The following is a 12,292-nucleotide window of genomic DNA, read 5'->3' on the forward strand; positions in this document are numbered from 1 at the left end:
CTCTGCTCAGACAAATCATTCTGTATAGTGCTGGCTAGGACTGAAGTTCGAAACGCCCTACAGGCTCGTGTGTTTGAATGCTTGGTTCCTAAGTGGTGGTACTGGTTTGGAGGTTTAGAGCATTTAGAAGATAGGGTCTAACTGTGACAAGTCGCTCACGGGGGGTGGCTTTGGGGGGACATATTTATCCCTGTGTCTTTCCTATCACTCTTTGTACTTCCTGATCTGCAAAGACAGAAGCAAATCACCTCCTAAGCGACTGCAGGGACCCGGTGGGTCGAGAGAACTCAGTCTAGTAGGACGGGGCTAGACAGGGAAGAGCCTTCTTCTACAGCATATTCCCATCACTGCAAATGAAGTCACCCCCACAGCCGTGCCTTTTGCACCACGACGTACTGTTGTCCTTTGAAGCTGTGAATCGTAACAAGTCCCTTCGCCCTTAAACTGCTATTGTCCAATTATTTTATCATAGGTGTATGAACCTTAACCAATGTTGTGCCACTTTCTGGTTTTTCAATTGTGTCGATTTCTAAGTAGACACAGTTTGGAATGGGGTGTTATGCTAAAGGTTTCTAATCGTTGTGCCCACTTTTTGCACATTGTGTTTGCAGGGACTGGACTATCGTATTCATATTGTGCCTTTGCAAGCATTTTTCGTATCAAGGTGGATAAGTCTGCTTCATATATATCTTAAACAACTGGATCATATGGGTAGTACCAATTGACCATGCATCATTAACCATTTGGATCTCACAGACATCTTTATGTATACTCTTTCTTTATCCCACCTATTGTCAGACATAGCCTTTCTGAAATATCCATTATCCGAATAACATGTGGTCATTTCAGGGGCTAAATTCATTTCTGGAAGTAGCATTTCAACATCGGCGAGTGTGCACATTTGTAACTTTGATGGCGATAGCCATCAAAACAAAACCTTCCTAAGTGTGCCACTGATGGAAAGAGCCCCCGACCTTCTCAGAGTTCCTACTTCTTATCTGTTCACCAGCTTGGAAGTTATTGGTCTTAAATAACTTTGTCAGTTAGAGAAGCAAAGGATAAAACTTTAATTTATTGCTCGATTCTTAACCACCCGAGAAGCTGAATTTCTTTTATCAGTTTGGGAGTGTCCACTATTGTGTATTTGTGTTAGTTGTCTTTGCTTTTCGGTCTCCCTTTAGGACTTAAGTACAGGGGTGTTAAGCCATCTGCTATGGTTCCATGGGTCTCTGTGGGTGTTTTTCCCACCTACTCCCCCAGTCTGTTTTCTCTCCGCTCTTTGTACTGGTCACTTTCCCTTGCTTTCTCTCAGGTTCACTGATTCCTTACCCGTCTCACTTGCTCTATCGAGCCAATTAGCTGTCTTTTTAATTGTTTAATTACTTCTTAATTGTTTCACTTCTAAAAATTTCATGGCTTCTCTTTATGTCTTTCATACCCATGCTGGGAATTTCTACTCTTCATTCGTCTTAGGTGTTTGCGATTGTTTCTTGAAGCCTTTTAAAGGATAGAATCTTTAAAATATTTGTCAGATAATCCTAGCCTCTTTGGGACTGATGTAGGGACTCACATTGCCTTCTCTCATGCTAGACGAGCACTATCGGGCTCCTGACATGATGAGTGGATGGATAGAAACTTGCTCACTTTGAGGATTACGTTTTTGTGAGTCTGGGGTTCGATGCCTTTTCATATTTTTAAATATTTATTTATTTATTATGTATACAATATTCTGTCTGTGTGTATGCCTGCAGGCCAGAAGAGGGCACCAGACCCCATTACAGATGGTTGTGAGCCACCATGTGGTTGCCGGGAATTGAACTCAGGACCTTTGGAAGAGCAGGCAATGCTCTTAACTTCTGAGCCATCTCTCCAGCCCATGCCTTTTCATTTTATTAGTTTCCTCTGACTTTCCTCCTACAGCAAGGACGGGGAGCCCATCCTCGCACCATCAGGTGAGGGTAGAAGGTTAGATTCGTCACATAGCTTCCACTGGCACAGAAATGAAAAAGGTCCTGTCTTACTTCTGAGAATGGAGTGCCTGCTCGCTGTTTCTCCTGTTCGCACAGAGGCCAAAATGGGAGGGTCCCTTGGAATTAGATTTGAAGGCATGTGCTAGCCTTCCAATGTGGGTACTTTTAACCACTGAGACATCTCTCCAGACCAATCATGTTTGTTTATTTAACCTTTGAGATGTTTCAGTTCATGGCTCACTAGAATCTATAGTTTGAGATGTATAAGGAAAAGGGAAAACGCAGTAAACAAACCTCTAGACAGTTTGTTTGGCCTTTACATTTTGAACAGGGTCAGTTCCTCCCCACTTTTCAGAACCCTTTCTATGTGTTTAGCAATCATTAGGAGAGGAGGGCATTATTAAAAAGAAACACAGAGAAACTGAGGAAGAGGTAGGGAGGGGATGTTGGGTCTGGCAGTGAGGAAGGACCATATCTAGTAGGGGAGCGGTAACATGAAGCTTCCAGGTGAACTAATTTGATCAAAAATGGCAAGAACCACAAAAATGTGGGCCAATTTTTATCCCCACCCCTGTTTTGTGATTCTGGGGTCAAAACTAGTCTCTCAAGTGTGCTAGAGACCATTTTATCACACTGAGTTAAGCCCAAGCCCTTGCTTTACCTTCTAGATGAACTGCACAATGCACTCCATGATTCTTTTAGTGCTCACTGGCAGTCTGGACTTCCAAGTGCTATTTCAAGTCCTGATGTTGCAAAGTCACATTTGGTCAGCTGAAAATGTTCCTCTGCTTTTTAGCTGTAGTGTCCTTCCAGGGAAGAACCAGTCATACTGTTGTGTTTTTCTTGATGATTCATGGATAAAGTTTGCTAATTTCCTTTAGTACTAGGATTCATTGAACACTGATTATACATTCATGTATCTAGGTCACAGATAAAACTGTCTTATGTATGTGAATATGTGTATCATAATATATATATTGTATCATGATATTATATCATACATATAATATATATTACATATATTGTATGTATTTGTCATTGCTCTGTGGTACAAGCTTAATGGTGAGCAACAAAAAGAAGACAGTTCTCCTTTCTCCACATCATTGTCAATACCTCCTTTGTGTGTTTTGGATGCTACGTTCCCACCTGTAATGGAATGGTGTCTTGAAATGTTGATCTGAGTTTTCTTCATAACTACTGATATTAAGGGTATTTCCATACACTTGCTGGTAATTTGTTTTCTTTTGCCATTCACTTGTTTGTCCTAAATATTATTATTTGAAATTGAGTGTTTCAAACTCTTTCTATGTTCTGACAATCTAGAAAGTAGTAACAAGTTCCCTCAGAAAAGAGAAGAAATTCAATAAAATTGTCTGATCCAGTGGCCCCCTTTCCTGGGAACATATCCAAAGGAAGAGAAACGAGAACACTGAGAGCTGTCTGCACACCTAGGTTTTTCACAGCACTGTTTAAAATAGCTAAATATACAGACGGCATTAACAGAAGCATTCATTGTGGCACATATGCCCACATGAGAAATTATTATTTGATTACAGAAAAGAGTGAAACCTTGCTATTCGTGACAACCTGGGTAAACACAGACGACTTGAGTTTAGTGAGATTCATCAGACACAAAGAGATGAATAGCCTATCTTTTCTCTTATACAAAGAAGCTAAAAATGTTTAGGTCATAGAGTAGAGGATAGAAAAGCGGTCATCAGAAGCTGGGAACAGAGGATATAGTCAGAAGACAGTTGACAGGTATAGGGTACCCATTACGTCATTCTGATTATTATGTACTGTATGGATGTACTGAAACACCACATTTTAACTCCTCCCCCTCAACATGTACAACTGTTAGATGTCAGGTCAAAATATGCAGAAGCACATGTCATGTTAACATTTTACAGTCTGGAAATCAGACATGTATGATATAATCTCAAGACTAATTATAGGAGATGTTAGTTTGTCAATGATAATCACTGCAAGAAAGAAAGGTACCGGTTCTGGCAGTTCACAAACTGGGAAGCTTTTGCTGAGGGCTTCAGTAGAAGCTGGAAACCCAAGGACAGTGATGCGGTGACCTAGTGAAGAAAACAGATGGACTTGGCTGTGGTGGAAGAGAAGAGGTGATGGTGTGTGCCACATGGAAAGTTGGGGGGGCAAGGGTAGAGGGGCTGTGGACAGCACCGTTCTTTCCAACTGAGTGCTGACATCTTACTATATAGTCTGAAAATATTAGCCCCAAATAAGTCAGTTTTTATTTTTATTAAAGAAAGTTATTTATTTACTTACTTTTTTTTTGTAGTCTGGGGGTGGAACTCAGGACTATGCATACACTATCCAGTGATCTACCATTAGGCTGTTACCCCACCCCACCCCCGCCCCAGCCCAGAGAGGCCTGTGTTTAAGAATTATGTGGCTCAATTAGGAAAACACACTGTGAGCCAATAATTGAATCTGTCTATGGCCTGGGTTTATCAGACTAAAGGGGATGATTATGGAAAGTCAAATATGATAAAAATCTTTAACTTCACACAATAATGTCAGTTATAGCTCATAAACTGTAGAACCACATCCATTCAACCGCTGTTAATTGAGCCCCTCTATAAGTAATAGGGAGAGGTGCCAAAATGTGGTCATTTCCCTTAACTGATGATCAAGGTAGCTGGGAGACAGAGATGCTGCTCATAATTGTATCACCTGCTGTCAGAACAAGATCGTAGCCAAAATACGATAGGAAGGATTCATGTGGTTTCCTGAGCTCGGATCTGTCTTTTGCTAAATGGGTAGTTTCTGAAGGGCTAGAAAGATCCCTTAATCGGTAAAGTGCTTGCCAGGCAAACTTAAGAATCTAAGGTTGGATCCCCAGCACATACCTGTGACCCTGGCACTGGGGAAGTAGAGACAGGAAGATCCCTGAAACTTTGTGGTCAGCCAGCCTGGCTGGATTGAGAAAGCACAGATTCACCGAGAGACCTTGTTTCTAGAGATTAAGGTCGTGTGGCTGGATGGGTCTCAGTGTTTAAGAGTTCAGTGTTCTTACAGACGACCTCAACTCAATACCCAGCACTCATGTCAGAGAGCTCACAACCACCCAGAATTCCAGCTCCAGAGGGACCTGATGACTCTTTCTCCTGCATCTGGATTTACATGTTTTAAATAAGATTGAGGAAAATGTAAGATGTATACCCCTGGTCTCCACCAACATTGTATTTATATGCATATCCATCCATCCGTCCGTCCGTCCGTCCATCCATCCATCTATATACACATACACACATAAAACACACATAAACACACCCCCACTCACCCAACTTCCCCAACATGACACCAGAACAACAAAACTGCTGCTTCTCCAATTAACCCTTGAGAAACTTCTGTTAGTTCATCCTGAAAGCTACCAACATTCAACCTATACCAGCAGTTAAAGATGAAACCCAATAGAATCTTCCAGTAAAGCCATTTGTATTTTACCCATGGTGCCCATTTTAGTAGCTTACTATGGAAGAGACACTTTGTCCAAGTATGCTATGTATTCCTCAAGGGTGGAGATTGTTATGTCATGCTTTAGCAGGGGACATGCTCACCAATAATTCTTCGCCAGATGACCAGAATAAAGTAGCTTGTAGGAACTCAAGTCATATGACCAATACTTGAAAGAATAAGAGATGGGCATAAAGGACTACCTATGGGTAGATAGGAGAACTGACTTTGGTCCCACGAGAGAATACATGGATCATATACCTTAATGCTGCCCTGAATATATGTGCACCCTTGCCCATTGTTTCTCATTGCCATTGTCACGGTTCAAATGATAGCCTTTTGAGCTACAAGGAGTCCTACCTCTTTTTGATGGTGTTTTAATTTAAAAATGTGCCTTTAAGTAAACTTTCTATGACTCTTGGGAGAGTACTTAGGAAATGTTGAAGTTTAGGGGGCTTTTCAAAAACACTTTGGAAGTCAGAGAAAAGATGAAAATCACTCCAAGCAAAGCTGCGTTGTTTATTATTTATCAAGTACACACGCGAGGCTGAGCCCCTTGAATGTGCTGTGTTGTTCACCTTTACAACAACCTTATAAAGGCACAGTTCCTTATGATGCTCTTCCCTGACTTTTAAGTAAATCATATGAAATTCAGAGAAGTTAAATAAAACTTTCCCAAGGTCACACTGCTGAGTGCTGGAGTTACATTTTGAAACCTGATGACTGTCTCCAAACTCAGTGTCTGACCTTGGGTTATTTCTTTGTATGGTGAGCAGATGCCAGGCATGGGACTGCATAGGTAAGACCTTATTCTTGTTTTATGTACTCCATTGTCGAAGACAAGAGTCACTCCATAACTATCAACAGCCTGTTTCCAGAATGAGGCTTCTCTTAGTGATTTGGGAGACTTTTTTTTTTTTTTTTGTTGAGACATTACTATTTACAACAAGCGTGATTAGGAATGGCTGCATCTCTTATCTTCTTGGGATGGGTGGTACCCTGAAGGACCATGGTGTATGTGAAGAACATCAGTTTTCACTCAGCACCAATCCCCACTGGGCCACACCTGGCCTAACTCTGGAAATTAGCACCTAGAGCTAATTCATTTTTTGTGTTTACAGATACCTTTTGTTGCCCTATGGGAATCTTGTCTGAGAGTTTCCCATGGATGCAAAGTCTATGCAAACCTTGATTAGGGAGCAGCCAGGAAAACTGCAGTACCCCCTGAATCAGGTATTTGCACTTGGCATTGCATTTTTTGGAAGCTTCATTCAGGTTGTTCTGAGCATATTGAAATCAACTGGTTAACGTGTAAATATGGGAAAAATAAAAATGCCCTGGGCTAAGGGAAAGTGCTTCAGTTCATTGAGTCTGGAGACCCCTGCGGCTGCAAAGGCTAAGTTTATTTTCAAGCGTCTCTGAGTTTTCATTTCACAGACCCGGGTGAACCCACACACCCGTGCCATAACATCAACGGCACAGGATGGGATGTCCCATCTCAGCTAGGAGTCCGAACAATACCACAGGCATGCTCCATCAAGATTCTCTTCTTAGGTGATTCTAGACTGAGTTCAGTTGACAGTTAGAGCTAGCCAGCACATTTTCCCAGACCCACAAAGTCCTCACTGAAATAGCGGTCTAGTGACTTGCTCAGCCTCTCTGAGCTTCGGTTTCAGTGCGAAGAGAAATGTGAACATCTGATGCTTCCTGGAAGAGCTGTGAGGATTAATGGAGGAACCGTGGGAGGCATTCAGACTGGTCCATGACCGTACACGCGGTGACATTACCAAATGCCCAGTAATGCTATCTGCTCTTGTCATTGCTGCTGAGTTTGGCTCAGCTCAGACTGATGGCTCTAACACCCACTGAAGGAACAAGACTAATTCCAAGGATGCTGAGGGTCTTTCTGACGTTCTTCAAATGTGGTCAGATTAAAGTGGCTCACTGGGACCAATCAGTTGGGGTTTTCATGGTGCTTAGCTCCTAGGACCCCAGAAGCGGTTCCTCCCACCCAATGGCATAGCACATCTTAGATTTAGATGTCTTTCCTAGACAAAATTAAAATTCCACTTTTTGACTGGCTTATTTTTTTAAAAAATATTTTGTTTTTATTTAATGTATATGGAGTTTTCTTTGCAGGGTGCCTCTGGACTATGTGTGCATTGCCCATGGGAGTCAGAAGAGGGCATTGGAGCCTATGGAATTGGAACTACATGAGCTTTTGAGTCATGCGTGGGTGCTATGAACTGAGCCCAGGTCCTGTGGGGGATACATGAGTGCTATTTAATGCTGAGCCCTGGAAGTTTACTTTGTGCTTTCTTACTATCCAGAGACAAGTATTTTGTTCTTACAGTTCCCTTTTAGAGTTTACTAGGAAATGTACTAACTATGAAGTTGCAGCCAGAGTGGATGTGTTTTACATTTTTTCTTTTTCTTTTAAATTTACTTTTCTCTCATATATTTCAGCCCAATAGCAGTTCCCCTTCCTTCTCTCCTTCCAGTCCTTCCCCCACCTCTGTTCCTCCCCAGATCCACTTTCTCTCTATTTTCCTCTAGAAAAGAGCAGGCCTCCAAGGGATATCAACTGAACACGGTGTATCAGGTTACAATAAGACGAGACACAAACCTCATATTAAGACTGCATGAAGTAACCAAACAGAAGGAAAAGCCTTCCCAAAAGCAGATAAAAAAGTCAGAGACACCCTTTGCCCCACACCCACTGGTAGGATTCCCACAAGAATGCCAAGCTACATAACCATACCATGCAAAGCAGGCATTTTAAAAGCAGATTTGATTTGGAGGACTGTGTTCCTGTATTGGCTGTGACATTAACTAGGCTGGACAAGCAGTTTTATCTCACTGAGCCCAGTTTCTTTCCCTGTGTTGAAAGAGCTGGTTGTTAACACTTCTGAGCATCCGTCAGGGCCATCGGCACATATCACATAGCTCCGTCCTTTGAACTCCTAGCTCTAGTTCTCTCTAGCCAGATCCCCAGAGGACAGCTTCAGTCACTCAGCTGGACAGATGTCCTTTTACCCCATCTTGTTTTCTGTTCCGTATTCTCGGCTCCCTGTGGTCACAAGTATTTCTCTCACGTTAGCATCAGCAGGGCATTGTTTTCTAGTGAGGTCCAACAAATGACCACACACCCAGTGGTTTTAAATAACAGAATTTGATTATCTCAAGGTCCCGGTGAGGTCAGACACCCCAGTGCCTCTGTGCTAAACTCAAGTTGCTGAAAGGGCTGCTTTCCTTGCTAGAAGCTTGAAGGGAGAATGTTTGCTTGCTTGCTTTCCCTCTTCACTGGAGAACGGGCAGGGCTGGCTCCTTTCTTCTGTCTTTAGTGCCTCACTCAGAGGGTGCTTGCTTTGTCAATTCTCTTACTTGTTCAATTCTCCCTTTCATTCCGAGGAGTCTTGTGATTGTGTTGTGTCTACGGAACAGCTGCCCATTTCAAGGTCAGCTGAGCAGCAAAGCTTTGTCCTATCCTTAGCCTAATTCTGCCAGGGACTGTGGTTCCCCTTTCCATATAACCTAAAATATTAAATTACGCACCGAGTAATCTAAAACAATAGCTGTTCTAGCTAGATCGATCATACAGCTTCTTCTTTGTCTTGCACTTTTTCACAAGTGAAGAGTTTTGAAGAAATTGACAGTGGCTCAAGATTTCCTGAAAGTCTCGGGATGGCCACATTAGGTCTGCAGGCTTTCTTCACAGTCCCCTTTAGGCATAAGACTAACAGTTCCAGTAAGACGGGAATTCCTTGCTTTCTGCTCACGATTCTTAGAACACAAGACTTATTAGGACAGAGTTCCTCTTCCTTAATGACCTTAGAGATTACAGAATTCTCATTAATTACTTCAAAAAACATTTATTTTCCTATCTTTGGGTTTATTCAGGTTGACGTTCAATTTTCTCCTTGCCACAGTTAGGTTGATAAATAATAAATCTGCATGTCCCCGAATTACAAGCCACAGAATTAAACTTCGCGAGTGGAAAAATATCACATTATTTCCCGAAGTCGTTTATTCTTCTTGGACAGCTGCCTTTATAGGCCTGGGGCTGTGGCGATAAGTGAGAGAGCTTCCCAATTTTCAGGTTCTTTACTCCAGTGCGGGGATTACAGGGAGTAAACACCTTTAGTCCTTGTCTCAGTTCACTATGTTGCAGTAACTGAGTACCTGGCTCCAGGTAATTATTAAAGAACTAAGCTATTTGGCTTATTGTTCTGCAGGATGGGAAGTTTAATAGCATGGTGCCTGAACCTGTTTTATCTCTAGAGTTGGCCACATCATTACTGGCAGAAGTCACAGGCCTCTGAGCAGTCACTAGGACTGGATGAGATCCCGAGGGCAGGGCTCCCACAATGGCATTCGTGGCTTTAGAGAAAAGAGAGACTTGAGCAAACACTGACACCCCCTGAATCCTAACTCTACAGGGCATTAGATCCTTGTCCCTGAGATCTAATCTGTTAGCACCTCAATTTCCTTATCTCTAAAATGGAGGTAATATTATTTACTCATATGTATGGTTCAAGGGTTAAGTAAAACAACATATTAGAAATTGTCCACCAGTGCCTCTCACATGGTTAGTGTTGGAGAGAGTCCTTTTATTCCCATCTAATGTCTAGCATACAAAGGGACATCATAGGGACAAAGAATTCTATTTCAAGAGTTAAAAACAACAAATACACACCTCCCCAAACCAAACCAAAACCAAGAACAACCTCATGCATTAGAAAGTTTTCAGTATAATCTTTCTCATATTAGAGAAGTTTTTTTTTTAAATTTATTTATTTATTAAGGATTTCTGCCTCGTCCCCACAACCGCTTCCCATTTCCCTCCCCCTCCCCCGATCAAGTCCCCCCCCCCTCATCTGCTCGAAGAGCAATCAGGGTTCCCTGACCTGTGGGAAGCCCAAGGACTGCCCACCTCTATCCAGGTCTCGTAAGGTGAGCATTCAAACTGCCTAGGCTCCCACAAAGCCAGTACGTGCAGTAGGATCAAAAACCCACTGCAATTGTTCTTGAATTCTCAGTATTCCTCATTGTCCGCTATGTTCAGCTAGTCCGGATTTATCCCATGCTTTTTCAGACCTAGGCCAGCTGGCCTTGGTGAGATCCCAATAGAACATCCCCATTGTCTTAGTGTGTGGGTGCACCCCTCGTGGTCCTGAGTTCCTTGCTCGTGCTCCGTCTCCTTCTGCTCCTGATTTGGACCTTGAGATTTCTCTCCGGTGCTCCCGTGTGGGTCTCTGTCTCTGTCTCCTTTCATCGCCTGATGAAGGTTAATATTCCTGAGGATGCCTATGTGTTTGTCTTTGGATTCACCTTATTTAGCTTCTCTAGGAACATGAATTATAGGCTCAATGTCCTTTATTTATGGCTAGAAACCAAATATGAGTGAGTACATCCCATGTTCCTCTTTTTGGGTCTGGCTTACCTCACTCAGGATAGTGTTTTCTATTTCCATCCATTTGTATGCAAAATTCAAGAAGTCCTTGTTTTTTACTGCTGAGTAATACTCTAATATGTATATATTCCATACTTTCTTCATCCATTCTTCCGTTGAAGGGCATCTAGGTTGTTTCCAGGTTCTGGCTATTACAAACAATGCTGCCATGAACATAGTTGAGCATATACTTTTGTTGTATGATAGGGCCTCTCTTGGGTATATTCCCAAGAGTGGTATTGCTGGATCCAGGGGTAGGTTGATCCCGAATTTCCTGAGAAACTGAAACACTGCTTTCCAGAGTGGTTGCACAAGTTTGCATTCCCACCAGCAATGGGTGAGTGTACCCCTTTCTCCACAACCTCTCCAGCAAAGGCTATCATTGGTGTTTTTTATTTTAGCCATTCTGACAGGTGTAAGGTGGTATCTTAAAGTTGTCTTGATTTGCATTTCCCTGTACGCTAAGGAAGTTGAGCATGACCTTAAGTGTCTTTTGGCCATTTGAAGTTCTTCTGTTGAGAATTCTCTGTTCAGATCAGTGCCCCATTTTATAATTGGGTTGATTAGCCTTTTACGGTCTAGTTTCTTGAGTTCTTTATATATTTTGGAGATCAAACCTTTGTCAGTTGCAGGGTTGGTGAAGATCTTCTCCCAGTCAGTGGGTTGTCTTTTTTTTTTTTTTTTTTAGTTTTTCGAGACAGGGTTTCTCTGTAGCTTTGGAGCCTGTCCTGGCACTAGCTCTTGTAGACCAGGCTGGCCTCGAACTCACAGAGATCCACCTGCCTCTGCCTCCCGAGTGCTGGGATTAAAGGCGTGCGCCACCACCGCCCGGCTACTTGTCTTTTTGTCTTAGTGACAGTGTCCTTTGCTTTACAGAAGCTTCTCAGCCTCAGGGAGTCCCATTTATTCAATGATGCCCTTAGTGTCTGTGCTGCTGGGGTTATACATAGGAAGTGGTCTCCTGTGCCCATGTGCTGTAGAGTACTTCCCACTTTCTCTTCTATCAGGTTCAGTGTGTTCGGACTGATATTGAGGTCTTTAATCCATTTGGATTTGAGTTTTGTGCATGGTGATAGATATGGATCTATTTTCATTCTTCTACAGATTGACATCCAGTTTTGCCAGCACCATTTGTTGAAGATGCTCTCTTTTTTCCATTGTATACTTTTAGCTCCTTTATCGAAGATCAGGTGTTCATAGGTTTGTGGGTTAATGTCAGGGTCTTCTATTCGATTCCATTGGTCGACTTCTCTGTTTTTATGCCAATACCAAGCTGTTTTCAATACTGTAGCTCTGTAATAGAGTTTGAAGTCAGGGATGGTAATGCCTCCAGACAAACCTTTATTGTATAAGATTGTTTTGGCTATCCTGGGTTTTTTGTTTT

The sequence above is a fragment of the Microtus oregoni genome, unplaced genomic scaffold, assembly GCF_018167655.1.
Source record: "Microtus oregoni isolate MIOR12 unplaced genomic scaffold, Mior012 000001F_ref0000356, whole genome shotgun sequence".
Taxonomy (NCBI): domain Eukaryota; kingdom Metazoa; phylum Chordata; class Mammalia; order Rodentia; family Cricetidae; genus Microtus; species Microtus oregoni.